Raw genomic sequence first — 7537 nt, forward strand, 5'->3', positions numbered from 1 at the left:
TGTGCCCAAAATGAGTTGTCCAAGCAACAGTCTTAAAAAATACATAAAAAAGAACAACCAAAGTCTTTGTTTTTAATATATATATATATATATATATATATATATATATATATATATATATATATATATATTTGTGTGTGTGAGACAGTGACAGAAAGCATTATATATATATGTAATATTAGTGCATCACGTCTTCTGGGAGGACAACAGAGTGAAGGTGAAAACGGTGAAAATACGTTTCTGTATATAAGGTGTAGAACTGGGCTCCAAAATAAATGAAATGTTATTTTCTTCAGGCATCAGATCCATCATTTCGTGTGAAACTGAAAGAATGTCTTCCCCAGACCCACAGTATCATTTTCCCAGCAGTATATAGATAGATATACATATATGTATCTGGATATATAAAAAGGTATACATACATATATGTATAAATATATATATATCTATATATATAGATACATACTGTCTATCTTTTTATCTAGTTAGACATATAGAGGGTGTGTGGTGTGTGTCCGGCTCAGCAATGATGGGGGGCACGCCATGAGGGATCAGGATACAATTGAGGTGCAGCGGTACAAATTACCTGCAATATATAAGATACTACATAACATTTCCCCGCCTAATAAATCTATATTGTACGCGTTCATGAGGTTGTGCAGATTCGCCCTTCCCGTGCCAGATGAGCCCAATCCATGCAGTGACAGTGGGCAGAGGCAGCAGCAACTCACTGGCACACTTCTCCATGGCACGCTCCATATGTGCTAGCAGCATAATACGTACACATGCGTTTATATTATGTTTAATTACATTGTTTAAAAAAAGACAGATATTTCTATAGTAATAATAAATAATAATAATAATCATAATAATAATAGTAATAATAAAATTAATAACAATACTACTGCTACTAATAATAATATAATAATATTATTAATAATAATAATAATATAATCATCAACCACTTAATATAATATTACAATATACTTATAGAACGACAATCACTTAATAAAACAATGACAGCAAGGGACGCTGTTGAGAAGCAGCAGCAGCAGCAGCAGCAGCACATAGGACCGGGGAATTGGCCTCATATTTATCAGCATATGGTGTGACACTTATTCATAAGGCTAAAGAGATTGTTTCCAATCATTTTTACATTTCACTTTAACATTGAACTCAGATATATCATATATCTCCTACAGGAAAGCGATGCCCATTACCTTACTACTGTATGTGATACACAACAGGACATATATTATTTCTATTTCATATTTACTTCTGAGTAATTTACTTATAACCCAGTTATATCTCACAGCCAGTCTTCACTTCCATGAATTGTTATTGAACAGATTCGCATCGGTTACTGGTATTCCATGCAGGTCAGGATGGCCTTGCTATGTAGAGGAAAGGTAAAATGTACCAAATGTTCGGGCTCCATCTCTGCCCTTCTTCTATAACTGTTTCACCGTCACCCTCTGCTATATGTTCCTGCCATCTACCTATGTAGATCTAGCGGTGGAGCGCCATCTGCTGGTGGCATATACATATAACACGCTGAGCCGTAACATTTGGCATTAATCGCGTTCTTAATAGTATTTTGCACTTATTTATGTATTTATTTATTTAACAAGTGACTTGCACGTTTTTCAGCATTTTCCCAATCACTTTTTATACTAAGGATTTCATAATTCACAATTCTAAAGTTAGTTTCTTGAACTATGCAAATGTAGGTGTTCCATAAGGCATTATTCTAATCTCACAGCTAATATGCACTACTTGCCGAATGGGTATATGCTGGATTGGTTTTACATTGGTACTATTTGAGACTGTCCTTAATGTGGAATAATAATATATTGCAAAAGATATCCCTTTAGAATGTAAGTTCTCACAAGCAGGGCCCTCTCATGTGATCTATCTATCTATCTATCTATCTATCTATCTATCTATCTATCTATCTATCTATCTATTATAATAATAATAATAATAATATGGTAGAATAGGCAGCTATAATGAAAATACAATATATCATTACTATAATAATATCCTTTTACAACTTTTTAGATCTTATTGCAGCGCACTGCGCATGATCTCAAATGGTGCCACAGGGCTGCAGAGGAGCCATGGCGGGAAGCCAGAAAACAAGACATGGGACATGGAGAGCCACTGTGGATGCCTGCTGCTCTGGGGCACTGTGGGAGCATGGAGGGACATTGTATACTGTAAGGAGCGACACTCACTCATCACAGCAAGGGATCGGTGCAGCATAAGTTACATATACACAAACTTATATTTACAGATGATCTGTAATGAATTATTATTAAATATAACTATAATTGAACAACATCATTCTATTTTCATGTAGTAGACACACTTTTCAGGCTTGCAGTCTACCAACTGCAGTTCACTCCTGATTGTCTGATATAAGTATTCTAGCCAAATGCTGAAATGATGTTTTTTACAACTCTGATGTGTATTGACACACCTATTGCTCTTCTGTGCTGCGTCACTTAGTAACTGGCTATGAAAAAGCTTTATAGTGTTGTCTGTCCTACTTCCTGGCGACCATTGCTTAGAATCTAGATGTGTTTTCAACTGTCACCAATCACTGTCAGTTTATTAAGGACAGCATAATTATAGAACCTCAATTTCATACAATTGATCTAAATTTATTATAGCGGAGGAACTGCTGTTCTACCCATACTTGCCTTCCCTCCTGCATTCTGCAGGAGACTCCCTGAAATAGTAGCAATCTCCTTGAATCCTGGAAGAGTCTAGCAATCTCCCTGATTTCACCTAACCCATATTATGCAACTGGGTAAAAAAATAAATCAGAAATGGAATCATCAGTGGCATTTCTCTGCATTGGTAATAAAGCACAATGATCCCTATGGCTACATACATACATTTTAAATAAGGTTTCTTGTGGAGCCACTTGTAAAACACAATACATGAACAAGCTCAGACACATATCAGTGTCCTTTCTTCAAGAAGTACATTAGATCTTAATAATTGCTTTGGTGCTCGTCTACATTTGGATGTAATTCCTTTCATGACACTGCTTTCAAATGTAGCAGAACACCTTCATGCTTCTAGGTGTCACCGTCACAATCTCCCCAAAATGCTTTATTTTATTTTTTTAAAGTAGGCAAGTGTTGTTAAATTGCATTTGGAATTTATTGCATAGGCATCAGATTGATTATGATATTGTGCGGAGTTAGAAGAAAATAAATATTACAGCAAATACTTTCAAACAAACAAATCCAGTATTGCAGACATTAATGTTAATAATAATAATAATAATTCAACTGCCTCCCTTCACTCGCCGTTTCCACCTCACTAGTTCTTTTCAGCAAGGCGGAAATGGCGAGTGTGCCCATTAAAGCGGCAGGGCTCACCATTTAAGGGGATGCCCCTTAACCCCTTCAGTGGTGTTTTTTTTTTTTAGGAAGCGCTCCCCACTTGGCAAGTTTTTTATGGGGAGCGCTCCCTAAAAAAAATCCACCACTCTCTCCCCAGGTCCAGGCAGCGCTGCTGAACTATCAATCAGCCGCTGCCCGGCCCTGTGCCCCACCGCCCTGTCCATGCTCCCGGCAACCGGCTTGTCATAAGCCGGCGCCGGAGACTTCAATAGAAAACCCAGAGGGGAGGGGGTAGGAGGAGGGAGGAGGAGGTGCGGCAGAGCTCTAAACAGTGGCAATCCTGAGAATTTTCCGGGCTTGCCAGACTGAGCACTGAGGCGCAGCCCGGAAAATTCTTGGGATTGCCACTGAAGGGGTTAAAGCACGGCAAAGATTTCTCCCAAACATTGAATATGTCGAGGGGGTTGGACAGCAAGGATGGCTTTTACTCGCCGAAAATAAGTCGTCCTCGCCGTACAAACCCCCCCTCACCGCCACAATGAATAGACCCCAAAGTGTTATGCCAATACTTGCTACATTTCCAAAAATATTTAGTTAATAATGTTATCTAGAATTATCTCACAACAAGCTTTAAAGCACATCTACGCCCATATATGGAACTAGACACGAGCATGTGCATGACACACCCCCTTCAATGACGCGCCCATGCAAAATTCAAATACCAACTATAATCTCCCTGAAACTAGTTTTCTAAAGTAGACAAGTATGATCCTACTACTCTTCATTCGTACATTCTAACTGGTTGACAACTGTATTTAACACTGTTGTATTTGTTTTGGCCTGTTGCATTTAGTAATTGCCTTTCAACAACATTTTACAAAGGACCCAGAGATGGGGGGCCCTATACAAATGGGTGTATTTGAGCCCCATGATTTCTGTTGCTGGCCCTGTATGGAGGCGGCAGCAACTACCACCATAACAATTGCATGGACAGCAGCTGACCACTCTCCCACAGTGTCAAAAATGGGTGTGGCCTAGCATGAGTGGCACCATTTGTAGGCCATGCCTCCTGGCCACGGCACCAACATTTTTGGCGCACTCCTTCTGCGCGCAAGCGGGGTCCCGATCTCCAGATGTCAAAAGTTGAGAGATATGGGGTGGATTCTTGGGCAGTGGGGCCCAACAGGTGTTTCCCCTATACTTCTATAGACCAGTCTGACCCTGATCTTAAATATACCAACCATCAGGTAAGTCATAGAGAAGCTACTATACCAAATCAGTAGATAGTCATACCAAGCCATGGGGAATATTATTATAAATGTGGGGAGATTTAAATAAAATAAAACTTCATGTAAAATGCAGTCTTTACTTTTTAAGTTATTGTAAAAGTGAGATTTTAACTCTTTTATCTCTGAAACGATAAATTTGGAGGAACTAGTTCTCTTGACCATGCAGTGCTACTTGCAGTTAATTTATGGTATGCGCCACGGACAACCCATATTTTTTCCCCTATTACACCAGTTGCTGTTTACCTTACTGTTGTAAGTGGCCACCAGTTCGGCAACAGTATTATAAGAAAGTGTTAATGGGGAGAAATTTTATTTCTTTGTTCACGGATTCTCTTTTTTGGTGTGTATTTATATTTACTATTCATGAAATATGAATTTCTACTTCATATCTAAATGGGATGTGCCTGGACTGTTTTTGTACAGAAACTGTTACTTTTTGTGTAGATAACATTTGCTTAGCTACATCAGTATTGAGGGTTTAGGGTCTGTAAACAAACATGACTTTTAGTATTTTATTATGATTAGTACTGTGTGTACTGTTTTCTTAGGCTTTTATCCAATCACCGCAATACCTCAGCTCTGTTTACAAACTAGACACATATACAGGGTCCAAGTAGTTTCATTCAGAGAAGTTGGCAGACAGTGTGTGGGGGAGACTGGGGTGTAGATTGCTGTGGAGGGAAATACAGCTTTTACCTTACCAACCAGTAGACTACATTTATTTATTTATTAACAGTTTCTTATATAGCGCATACATATTCCGTGTTACAGAGTATAGTTGAACATTCACATCAGTCCCTGCCCCAGTGGAGCTTACAATCTATGTTCCCTAACACATGTACACGCACACACAGACATTCTAGGGTTAATTTTGTTGGGAGCCAATTAACCTACCAGTATATTTTTGGATTGTGGGAGGAAACCGGAGTACCCGGAGGAAACCCACGCAAGTACGGGGAGAATATACAAACTCCGCACAGTTAGAGCCACGGTGGGAATCGAACTCATGACCTCAACGCTGTGGAGGGTGCCGAGAGAGGGGGGGGGGGGGGGAGAGCAGGTACAGTTTACCCGGGCCCGAGCCTGTCAGGGGGGCCCGGTTTGGACACACAATTTTTATTTATTTGGTGGTGAGTGCACCGGGTCTGAGTGTGCCAGAGTCAGCTATTCAGCGGCAGCATTGGGAGTGCGGATGTGGGCCAGTGAGACGGCAGCAGCATCACAGAGGTCCTTCTGTGTCGTTCCATTCTCCGACTCATTCTCAGAGAGAGGCCACCTCCCACGGGAGTACCACCCACTCCGCAGAATCCAGCGCCCACATTCCCATCCCAACCGCCACCAGCAGCAGGTGCCAGTGCCATGTCTCCAGTCTAGCAGTCCCAGACCTCATTCCCCACCCATATCCAAATCACTGTGTTCCAAGGTGGAAGGTGGGTGGCTGGTTGTTCTGTGTCTGCTGCCTCCCTCCATGCTGCTGGGACTGAGATCCAACTCTGGAAGTCATCATGTAACCCCTGGCAGAGAATGTTAACCCCTGGCAAAGAACGTAACCCATGGCAGAGAATGTAACTCCATGGCAATGAGCATGTTAACCCCAGGCAGAGTATGTAACCCCTGGCAGAGCAGGTTAATCCCATGGCAAAGAGCATGTTAACCCCTGGCAGAGAATGTTAACCCCTGGCAGACCAGGTTAATTCATGTTGACCCCCTAATATGCAATGAGCATAACGATGTGTGGCATAACATGTAATGGGCATTATGGCATGTGGTAAAATATGTAATAGGTATTACGGTGTATGGTATAATGTGTACTGCCCACTATGGTGTGTGGAATAACGTGTAATGAGCATTATGGCATGTGGTATAATATGTAATGGATGTGTGTTATGTGTAATAGGCATTACGGTGTAATTTTTTGTCCCTGTATCCACTTTGGAAGCAGTGGCGTTACAACGGGTCCTCACAGTGTGTGCGTGGAGCTCCGTCTGTGAGGGGCGCAGGAAGTTGTTGTACCGGGGCCCAGGAGTTCTCTTAGCGGCCCTGGCGCTGTGATATTGCTGTATTCAGATCTTATGCTGCCCCAAGGATTGTGAACAACAGTGTCCCCCCACATGGTCTATCAAACACCCCTTCCTCTTATTTCCTCTCCTTGTACTGGTAAAGAATAGTGGTTTAGCAAGTAGCAATAAATACAATAAACCAAAGGAAATAAGTCTCATCAATGCTGTACAATGTACACTTTCCTCTTACAGTAAATATAGCTCCTCCCCATAACTCGCCTCCTGTTGGTCTTCTATTGTCTGGTATTTCTGGTATTTTGCAGGGTGTTTGATAAAGTACAGGAGCGTTTTTGCATCTTTTATCTGTTGCATAACCGACGCTGGCTCTGAACTTTGGCAACAGCGTTTATTAACATTATTAATCTTTACATATATGAATATTTGAGAATAATACAGATATTATACCATCATCAGAACTCTTAAGAATTAAGGTCCCATCGTCAGCAACTCTAATTTATTTAATTTATATGCACATACTAAGGGGGTACGGTCATTAGGTCGACCCATGATATTAGCCATGTCAACCTATTTCATGTGTCACCCTAAGACAATGCATGTCAACCTAATATGACCCATACTGAGCACACAGCCAGGCTTCTGCTCCTCACCCCATCTGTGCCTCTGCCACCTTCATCATCTCTGCTTCTGTATTCCCGCCAAATGTACCCTTGCCAGCCTTACTGTGCCTGGTGACTGCTGATCAGAAGCAGCGTGGAAACGCCATCTTCAACCGAACTCCGATCTTAGTAAATTTACCCCTGAGAGTCCAATGGTTTCCGACCCTGAGACTGCAGATAGCATCAATCACTGAGGGCTCAAGTCTACTTTA

This window comes from Crinia signifera, chromosome 4 (genome assembly GCF_055691185.1).
Source record: "Crinia signifera chromosome 4, ASM5569118v1, whole genome shotgun sequence".
NCBI lineage: Eukaryota > Metazoa > Chordata > Amphibia > Anura > Myobatrachidae > Crinia > Crinia signifera.